We start from the raw sequence: 10,131 nt of genomic DNA on the forward strand, positions 1-10,131 counted from the left end.
ACAGTCTCATCTGTTACGTGTTGGATTGGAAAAGGTTTTCTTGCTACAAAATGGGTAAAGGAGAAAAAGTTAAACTGGTACAGAACAGCCAGTACTTTTTTTTTCCCAGTCCAGAAAAGTTTCTTAATTCAATGAAGTCACTTTTAGTATGCTGAGATCTTTAACATTTAAAAAAAAGCAAAAACAAACAAAAAAGCAAAACAATCCTTAAATGTCACAGAAAAGATCCAAAGCCCTTGCTTTGTTGCTTCCCGACAGCCTCAAGCTCTTCTCCTCTGGCAACATCTTCCCCTGAATGACAATCTTAAGAACTATAACCACTGCCTCTTGGAATGGAATTGCTTTCCTTTTCGACCACTTTCCCTCCTGTATGATGAAAAAAAAAAATGGAGTCTCTTTCTCCACCTCCACTTCTGTGCTGTCAGCTGTCAACAGAAAGTGAACAAAAATAAGAGAAATAGTTCACATGTATCCTCAGATTAACCAGATGCACTAATAAAGAAATACACATACTATTTTCCAAATTCAAGAAGAGTACTTTCTATCACAAGCACAAAAATATATGTTGGTAGACTCCATAAATGCATTCATGAAGAAAATCAAAATAATGTGTCAGAGTGATAAATCAAACTCAAGAGTGAGAATAGGAATGAGGCACTGGAACTTTCTTTCCACCAGCGTCAGATGAGGCATTACCTTGCTCCGTCCCTGAGGCTGAGGGTATTGCACACGAACCACCCCTCTCTCAGAGTCTCCCGGTTAGTTAGCAGATTGCAGTTTATTTCTAGAGAAAGCATCAAAACTTGGAAGCAGTATGCCGATATGAATGGGCCAGACAGAGAAGAGTTTCAAACTGGGATCAAGCAATTCTGTAATATGAAATTGTGAGAGTTATTATTTTTAAAGAAATGACTATACCATTTGGGTTTTTTGGCAAAAAAAAAAACAACAAACAAACAAAAAAAGAAAAACACAAAACAGTCTCTAAAAATTCCCTAATCTCTCAGAATATTAGATGTGAAAATAAGGATGTGTGTGCAAGTCAGTTAACTGGAAGCTTGAAAGCAATATAGTGACAACACCAATGGAAGGTGTAAATTCCATTAAAGTTTTGAACTGAAAACCAGAGAAATGGTTGATATTTGACTAAAACTTACAGAAGGCCCTTCCTGCCCGGAAGCAGGAGACACGTTATCTGAGGGCCTCCAGAGGCTCCTCTCCACGGAGAGGAGAAGGTGACCAGAGGAGTTGCAGGACAATCCAGAGGAGCTGCTTAAAAGGAATCAAGTCCCTGCCAATGACCACCAGAGCCAGCTCTTTCTAGAGAGGACTGCAGTTATGGGACTTCCACTGCGGCATAAATTCTAATTAAAGCAAATCTTTCTGGGTTCCCTGCAGAATTTCCACTCAGCAGCTTCATCTTTCAGCCGGGCCTGAGCTGCCTGCTACACAGCTGGACATAGAGCTGTTCTGTCCCCAGCCACGCCAGGGAGGGGACTATGTATGTGTGGCAGTCACACTCTGCCTTCCTGGGAAGTTTGATCTCTCTTCTGCAACGGGCTGCTTCTGCAAAGACAGCGTCAGTCTCTGGGTGCAGGTAAGGGGAGGGGACAATAAGAAGCTGAGAACGAAACACAAACCCCAACCTTCAAGGGAATTCACAGGGAATGCAGAGAGGCAAAAGGACGCAGAGAAAAGGAGAAGGTTTCTTTGCGCAGGCAGAGCACAATTAAGGACACCTGTGACTTTAGGGGCTAACTACAAGCAGCTGAGTCTGTGGTCTTGGACTCCGCCCCTTCAGCCCAGTCCTCACGCAGCCCAACTGGACCCCAAACCACAAAGAGGCTGGAGGAGAAAAGGGAGCACCAAGTCGGTCCAGCTGCAATAACAAAGGCAGAAGGCTGGAACCACAAAAGCTTTTAAAAATAAACACTGTGATTCAAGGCAAGGGGGGAAAACCCAGCACTGGGGAAAACTTCAAGAAGCGCTGGCTCTCGCCAGACATCATTTTTAAAAACCATTTGGAAATTGCCATTCATGAAGTGTTTAAATGACAACAGAGAGGCCTGCCTTGCCTAAAGAGAATAAGATCAAACAGAGAGATCTTCGGAAATACCTTTCCCTGCTCAGACCTTTCTACAGAGGAACCAAACTCATCTTTTATCTCCCCAGGAATACTTCCTCCATCCTGATGTGCCCCAAAGAAAGCCCCCAGGACACTGGGAGCCCAGAGTTTTCACAGCGTTACCTCCCAACATGTTCTAGATCAAGCCTAGCAAATTAGCCCAAGCATGTGTATATGTTTCAGAACTTTAAGGAGATAATTGGTCTCCCTGTTTGTGCTAAAAAGCTGCTGCTTCTAGATTCAATTCCTGAATGTGCAAATTTGGGTTCAGAACTTCCCAAGATACGTAAGAGAACGATGACGTGTCATCCGCTCGCAATGGCTGTGCGTAAGTCCACAACGTGCCTCTGTCTTCCCAGGCAACAAAAACAGCACAACGATCCACCACTTTCTACCTGTACAGAGTGAACGTGTTTGGTTTTCATGTTCGTATTTTTTTTTTTTTTAACTTTTCTTGGTTTCTTTTCTGTAAAAGAGGGATAACAGCAACCAGGTGGCAGTAAATACTGAGGTTCCAAAAATATATGTGCCAAGTTCCTGGCTCAAAGTTGCTCTCATTGAAGGTTTCTTAAGTATTATTATCATTATAGCAAACGAAATTGTTTCAGACACCAAAGGGCAGACAGCCAAGAGTGCCGGAGTTATCTACCCTGCGAGATTGCGTCTACCACTTTACCTCTCTGAGCCTCATTGCTTAATATTAAAAAATGAGGCATGGTAGATTTATTTCTTTAATGCCCATTTCATGTCTAGAACATCTAGAATTCTCTAGGAATTTGATTTGAACAGCAAAGACTCATACTATTCCTTTCAGGGACACTTTTTTTTCTCCTAGCAAACTGTCAAACAAAAAAATTAAATACATCAATTGTATGCCGTCTGGGGCCACATGTTCGAAAAGGTCACAGGCAGATTTTGATAAGAGGTACAAAAGGAAAGAAAATTTATTCTCGAATAATCAGCATTTCTCCTTTCATTTGCAGATGGAGCAAAGCTGATATGCGTCACAAAGTGTAAAGGCACAAAAAGCTGACGACAAAGGGTTCCCTTCTTCCCCCAGTAATAGCAGTTTCGTTCTAAATCTTCAGGTCTGCTCCTCTCTAAAAATTAATCTGACCAGTCTTGCATTTATTCTCAACATTCAAAATAACATAGAAAGTATAAACCTGAAACTAAGACGAGCATTTGCCAATGATGCTCTTTTCTCAAACTTTAAGTTGCTCCACCCGGGAAGCACATGGGGAATAAACCCGTCAACGAGATCTGAACGGCGTATGGCCAGATTGCCAAGAAGCCAAGAAGGCAGCTGCACGCTGCTCTGGGGCTGCCTGAGGAGTTCATGCACTGACGCTCCAAGGCTGGGCCAGGAGGTTCTGCAGAGAACCGTATCTCCATGTTTAAAGCCAAGTTTGCTGTGAACTGAATCACAGGAAGGCCTGAATTGCCGTGAATAGCAGTGCCAACTCCATGGAGCTTGTGAGAGCATCAATTTTGAGGGAACCCAATGACAGCCAACATGCAGATATACGAAGCTGAGAGGCAAAGATGTACACATTATACCATCAGATTTGTATCAAGTAACATTCTTTAAAGCCCCCACAGAGGGTTTACAGCTTCAGTTAGGAAAAGGTAAGCTGTGTTGGATGAAAACTGATACAAGTGGTCTTAGAAAACTCATCCATTGATCCATTGATTTGATCTATTTTCATAAGAAAATGTGGACCAGAAAGATTTTTATCAATGCCAGTGGCAATAAATGATGTATATTATGTTATACATAATATACAAGGTTAATAGCTAATATCCAATCTTACTTTTTAAAAAATTTGCACATAATTACATCGTTTTCCTGAAAATCTAGAAATGTTTCCTGAAAAGACTTTGATGGATCATGTTTCACGGAGACTTTAAGGTAGCTGCTCTGATACCTGCCTGCTGTGTTCAGGCCCTTGCATGATCCCCTCTCCTTGGGAGCAGGTGGGACCTGTGACTCACTTCTGACAGAACACAGCAAAGATAACATACATGCATGATAACATATATGAATGATAACATGATTACACTATAGTCTACTGCAGCAACCAGCCTGCCAGAGTCTCTGTCTCCCTGGCTGACTTTTGGAATCAAATGGCCCAGTTGGAGAAATCCACATGACTAGGAACTGTGGGAAGCCTCTAGAAGCTACAGGAAGCTTCCTGAAAGAAAACAAGGCCACTGATCCTACAACCATAAGGCAACAAATTCTGCCAACAGCCCAAGGGAAACTTGAAGCCTTCCCCAGCTGAGCATTCAGATGAGACCCCAGCTCCAGCCAACTGCTCTTGATTGTAGCCTTGCAGGGAACCCAACTAAGCCATGTCTAGACTCCCAACCCACAAAAATGATGAGACAATAATGTGTGTTCTTTCAAGCCACTAAGTTTGCTACAGTATTTTTATGTATTAATAGATGACTGATACAGGTCATGAAATCTCAAGATGTTAAATATAGAGTAACAGTAATTACATTTGTAAGTCTATATAATAGTTTATTCAATTAAACTGGTGCATCATAAAATATATTTTAAATGCCTATTTTAATAAGACTATTTTTTAATTACAGAACAAAATCAGGCATTGCAGATAACTGATTCTTTTTCCATTCACAATTCTGCAGTGGTTCTAAAGACAGCAAGGCCTCAATCAAATAAGAGACACAACATAACACAAGAGCAAGACAGCAACATTTGATCATTAGTTACCAGCCACAGAGAGTTTACTTTTGACCCATGACAATTACACAGTGCCACATCAGCTACTGCCAACGTTTAATTTCAAAATTCTGAGAGTTCATATAAACCACCCTGAGAACAATCAATAAATCAATAAGAGATTTTGATTTTTATTTTATCAATAATATAAATGAAAAATCTAGTTGTTTGATCAAGCATAAGTACTGTATTGCTAAATTGTGTAATATGAGCAGCTCATGGGATAGAACAACTGTCAATAAATTCACAGGAAAATATGTTATTATTACCATGAATGTGGACTTTATATTTTTACAGGACAAAATATTTTTAATAAAACAATATATTTAAACAAAGATGCAACAGTCTATTTCTGCACATCCTACAGATTAAATAATATATCCCCAAAACATGAAAACAGTCTATGTAAGTATTAAAGCATTTTTTAAAAGCATGTTTATGAGTCGATTTAAATATGATTGGTGTGTTTAAATACATTACTTCAATCTGTCTGCTGTTAAAGATTCAAAAATGCATGTAATAAAATATAATCTACTTAGATATCTAAATAGAACAATTCTGCTACACACTCAAAGCAAAATGCTTTTGCTCACTTCTTTACTTTCTGGTGGGAGAGAGAAAAACGTTTTCATGTTTTGTAAGCTTATCACTATGAAACTAAGCTAAATGTGCTAAATTTCCATTTTGAAAATCCCCAATATTAAGGAATTTCTGTCTCATAAAATTCATTCCGCTTTAATGATAGTGTATAATACAATCATATGAAACTAAATATTATATAAAAGCCATGTATTCCTGTACTGAGAAGAAACTAGGATAACCTCCATCATTACGTGGGTTTTGAAATTTTCAGCTTATTTGTTACCTTAAGACTTAAATTTGGTTAATCCAGTATCTATTTTGCTATTTTTATAAAGGGTAAGCTGCCAACTTTTCCCTCAATTTGCTATCTTAAATTTCCCTAGACCTTGCTTAGCAAGTACCATATGGCTTCTTTTTGGACCTAGCCCTAAAGAGGCTAAGAAAACTGATTACAGAGAGTCTCACTGTAATTTACATCATTCATGGAAATGCCTCCTTCCTTAGTCATTGGCTTCTCCCATATGTGCATTTAGCATAGAGATTTCCCAGTACAGAAACGATGGCTAAAAGCTCCTAAGTGAAGATCGGCTAGGAAACTATTTTGGCAAAGCAGGAACATAGGAAGGCTGAATCCCAGATATTTCAGACTTGCTTTTGTTCTCCTCAGGGGTCATAAAAAGAATGCTCCCTGGACCTTTCAGAGTGTCCTGGAGGCATGGGAGACCCTAAGATCACCACTTAGAACAAAGCAGATGCAACCAGCGTAGCTCACATCAAATGGGAAGCTTACAGCAGTCCCCGTGAGCTGCGTGAAAACCTCAGCCTGTCCCTGTCAGTAATGGCCCAGGGAAGGCAAAGTCTTTAGTTAGAATCTGAAAAATCAATTGCTGGCTGCCAAGTAATGGTGGGCCTGACAGTAGAATGGCACGGAGAATATCGTCCCAGGGAGAGGCCCACTGTCACCTGGCTTTACAGCAGAATCAAACCCGGGGTCATGAACACCTGCTCAGAAACACCACGGCAGCACCTCTCCAGCACACCTTGCTACCTCCCTGCCCTGAAGGAAGCGTCTACAGGAAGTGGTGTAATTAGAGATGCTCTCCTGCACCATAAGTGGAGGAAACAGTGATAATATAATCCTGCAGAGACCACAAAGTAAGAGGCAGGCAACCGATTGTTTTTTTTATTTTTGATTTATAAAAATTTGGGTGCAGTCTAAATGGTGTGGTTTGCTCCCACACACATGCACACATTCCCCAAATGCTTAGCATTTACCACGTGTGCCTAGGAAGGGCTTCCACTGTGTCCTATAATCTCTAAATTAGGCTTTCGAATCATGAAATCAGAGACCAAAGAGATGCTGGAACTATGACACCATAAAAGACAAAAAACACAAATGTCTTCATCACTGCCCTGTGTATTTCCACCGTCAGAATGGCAGCATTGCCACCTACAGTCTTGGCTTAAAGAGTGAAGGCTGCTATGACCCCCCTTAACCCTGACATGTTACCCCACTCTAGCACTAGAAGCACCTGTATCCCGAGCCGAAACAAAGTGCTCAGCAAGTCTTCCCAAAAATCACCTCTTGCAAAATGAGGATGTGCCTTACCGCTGAGCTCTCATGAAGATTTGTCTCATGGGAAATGCTCTTATTTAGGGCAAGAAAGTCTTATTTGGGAAGGGCATAGTCTGAAAAAAAAAAAAACAGAGAAGTGATTCTCAAGAGCAAAGTACAACTTCTGACAACCAGGGGCGCCAAATAAAAGTACACTGAAACAACCAAACGAAGGGAGGGAGATTTTGTGATAAACTGCATCAGACAGAGTTGTTTTAGATCTAGAAAGAAAGAAAACCCTGCATACACTTAGGGTATCGCCTAAATTCTAAAGGCTGTCTGTCTGCAGCCTTTCAGGGAAAGGGGGGAGGTCAGGACAATATCGTTAAAAATTAAGTATTAGTTTCCCAGTTTTTGTTTTTTCTACACTTCGTCAGTTGCAATCATTCTATTTTAAAAAAGCAGACTTTATTCTGGGCCTTAGTAAACATAGTGGCGTGGCTACAAAAATAAACAAGCCAAAATCTAAACCATAAAAAAAAAAACCTCTCTGGGGCTAAAAATGGATACTATCATTTTGCTGCAAAATTATAGGTTCCACAGGTGCTCAAGCCCACTGAGGCCTTCGCCGCCAACGCGGTTTTCCTCTGTCCCAAAGCAGCTCGATCTCTTCCAAGGAAGCTAAACGCTAGGAAATGGCAAGGTGTAGGGAATGTTCTGGAAGTAAATGCTAAGATCACCAAAGTTGTTCCAAACCAACAGCTGCAGCCATCAGACTTGGACAGGACTGTGTTCCCCACGTAGCTCTATTGGAAAAGTTGTTCTCCCCGCCCAGAAGGTGTTTTTACTGGGCACATTCTGTGGCTGTGGGAATGTTATCTACGTTGCTGTTGTTAGGGTTGATAAGCTGCACTCTAAAGACAAAATCCATAGCAGACTTTTAAAATCTATGACACTGTATCAGATTTTCCCAACCTCAGCACTGCTGACATTTGGGGACAGATAATTCTCTGCTGTGGAGCTGTCCTGTGTATTGTAGGATGTTTAGCCGTGTCCCTGGCCGCCACTCTCTAGATGCCAGCAGTAGCCCTCCCCACCCTGAATTGTGACAACAAAAACATCATCAGGCATTGCCAAATGTCCCCAAGGAAACAAAACTGCCCTGACGAAGAACCTCTATACTAGACCTATAAAATACTGTAACTTTCATGCAGGCCTTGAAAAGTTAGGGTAAATCCATTTGCTGCCCTAGAACTATTTGGGAGATAAACAGTTACATGAAAAAGCAGGAGCGAGAACAGCATCTGAACCCCCATTTCTTAGAAGAGCACATACACTTATGCAGATGTTTCCATCTGCTTAGAAAGTTTCTGTAAAGAAACGCTAAGACCCTGTTAATAGTGCTTGCCTCTGGAGAAGGAGTCAGCGTTTACACTTTTCTACTGCCTGAGCTGTTTACCATATTCACATACCCCATTTCAATCATTTTTAAAAGAATTTTAACAACTTTCCATACTTTTAAAAGTCATATTCAATATACTAAAAAAAGAAAAACTAGGTGTTTTGTCTTGCTTTTTAGTCAAATCAGAGTTCAAATGGGGTTCTCTAACCCAAAGCCCCAAAGGAGGCAGCTGTGTCCAGGCTCGGATGCCATCCGGCCGGCAGCAGCCTGGACCCTGGCATTGGAGCCTGTTAACTATCACACCCTCCCTCGAGTGGAAGCCAGAAGAAACTGTGAGAAAATGACGAACATGCCACGAACGATTGCATGCTGCGTGATCATCCTAGCCCTGGAACTAGATCGTTAGTCCTAACACACTTGGGTCTCCTTTAAAGCAGTTGCCAGCAGCAAGTCCTACATTGTCTGCAGCCACCCAAGATGGGAGGTTTGCAGCATCAGTCCCATGTGGACAGTCTGTGAGTGTATGTCCCTGTCACACATGCTTCCTAGTCACCCCCTAGTCTTGCATTGCTAATTCAGGGAGCTCCAGTCCCAGCATCTGGCACGAGCTGCAAAACTGTATGACGCGAGGCCATTTAGTTCCAGATTTTGGCTTCCCACAAGAATCACTAAAGAAAAGTCAAAATTCAGGGTCCCAGGCCTGCCCTGGGCTTGCTGAATCAGGACCTCAGATGTTTGGTGTTACCATGTTAGCAGATGATTCCTGTGAAACTTTGGGCTTATCTGTGAGTCAGCATTTGAGAATTTCTTTAACTTTCACATGAAAATCATAATCTTATGTAAAATATAGTGACTCTTCCCAGGGCTGAATTTAGGAATTTTTCCTAAAAAAGACTGCATGTGTCAACCCTGAAACAGTTGGGAGAGATTTATTCATCCAGAAAGGAGTGTGGTAAGCACGCACGATGTGCCACGATATACTTAACACAGTCAGAATTACACCCTGTAGTCCACGAGCTCCACATCCATGGATTCAACCATGTGGGGATCAAAAATATTTGGGAAAAAAATTCTACAAGTTTCAAAAAGCAAAACTTGAATTTGTCACACACTGAGTACTCCATTGAATCCATACCTATAAAGTCATGTGTAGGCACTGTATGAGGTATTGTAAGTAACCTAGAGATGATTTCAAGTGTATGAGAAGATGTGTGTAGGTCACGAGCAAATACTCCATGTTATTTGAGGGACTTGAGCATAAGTGGATTTTGGTGTTTATTGGCCTCCGGGAACTAATCCCCCACAGATACTGAGGGGACAACTGTAGACTCAATTATAGGCCACTGGGTTGACTGCCATGCAGGTATTTCATTGCTTTACACTGTTTTGGGTCCTTTGGCAAAAGAACTTGTCACTGCCTGGAATGACAAGGTGACATGTGAACAGGTTCTTGAAGCACAAAGAGGAACGTGCCTGACACTGAAGTGAGAAGGTAAGAACAGAACTGCAGTGAGAAATTCCATGTGGCTTAACCACACAGGACATTGGCAGGGAATTTGGAGAGAGGTTACAAGTTAAACTGATGCTAGCTGTTGACCAAGAAGGCCTTCTTCACGTTCCCCCCAGCTTGACTAAACTTTAGATGTGTGTGTCTTCCTGACTCTAGGCCCCTGGCCTCCCTTTTCTCAAAGCATTTACTTAAGAAAACTTGCAATTGT

This window comes from Lemur catta, chromosome 12, assembly GCF_020740605.2.
Source record: "Lemur catta isolate mLemCat1 chromosome 12, mLemCat1.pri, whole genome shotgun sequence".
Taxonomy (NCBI): Eukaryota; Metazoa; Chordata; class Mammalia; order Primates; family Lemuridae; genus Lemur; species Lemur catta.